Here is a 1,262-nt window from a genome sequence, read left to right on the forward strand (position 1 = left end):
TTATACTATACTAAAAGGTAGTTCTTACTTATAATAATAAGAAATAGTAGAATCTATATATTATCTACTACTCTTACTATTATAATTACTAAAATTTACTTATAATTATCTAGTTAAAGACTCTTTAGTTATAATTATCTTTTAGAGCTAGTAACTACTATCTAAGATAATATTATTTTTATTATAAAGCTAGATTTATTAAAATTATATATATCTTTATTAGTAATACTATATTTTACCTTTATATTACCTACTAGGTTAAACTACGTCTAAATAATTATAGAATCTTTTTACTTTACTTTTTAATAGTTATACTTATAATTAAGCTACGTTTTAAGCTTAGAATAGTATATAATAAAGTTATTTAGCTAGTTCTTATCTATAACCTTTCTCTCTTACTTAGTAAGTAGCTTATTAGCTATATCTTAAATAGTAGTAAGCTAGAAAGTAAATTCTTACGTATCTAGGTCTAGTATATACTTAACTATTATCTACTCTTTATTTATAGTAAGCTTTATTAAATTAAATATCTTTTTATATTATAGAGTAATTTTATTACGTTAACTATAAACTTTCTTTTACTTTATATTATAGAGAGCTATAGTATACTATAAGCTTAGCTTTAGATTTTATTAAATAGTCTAAAGTGTAAGCTATATCTAGAATTTATCTAAAGTTAATTAGATATTTATAGAAAGCTTTATAATAGAAATAGTAGTATTTAGTAGAAACTTAGTATTTTTAAGAGGTTTATTTATATAGAGAGTTTATTTTTAAAGTATATTATATATTATAAGCTAATATATATTATAAGCCTTTTATATATTTAAAAGTAATAATTTTAAAATATTTTTAGTATCTTTTTATCTTTCTATACTATAATATACTTTATAAGTAAGCTAGCTATATAAGTAAGTTAGCTACTTTTACTAAGCCTTTACTAAAAAGCTACTATCTTATTCTAATTTCTCTAGCTCTAAGCTACTTAAGATAAATCTAGATAAGCTATTTAACTTATCTATATTATCTTTAACTATCTAGTACGTTTACGCGTTATACTCTAGCTTACTATAGCGTCTATAGCGTTACTAAGCTAGCTAGCTATTACGTGCTACTACCTCTTTATACTACTTTTTACTTTTATTCTAATCTATAGCCTCTCTTTAAGTAACTAGCTATAAGCTAGCTTTAATTATAAGAGTATTCTCTTTCTAAATTTACTTTCTTTTATGCGAATTATACTTCTTTTTCTATATATTAGC

Source organism: Trematosphaeria pertusa (assembly GCF_010094035.1).
Source record: "Trematosphaeria pertusa strain CBS 122368 unplaced genomic scaffold BU26scaffold_3, whole genome shotgun sequence".
NCBI classification, from domain to species: Eukaryota; Fungi; Ascomycota; class Dothideomycetes; order Pleosporales; family Trematosphaeriaceae; genus Trematosphaeria; species Trematosphaeria pertusa.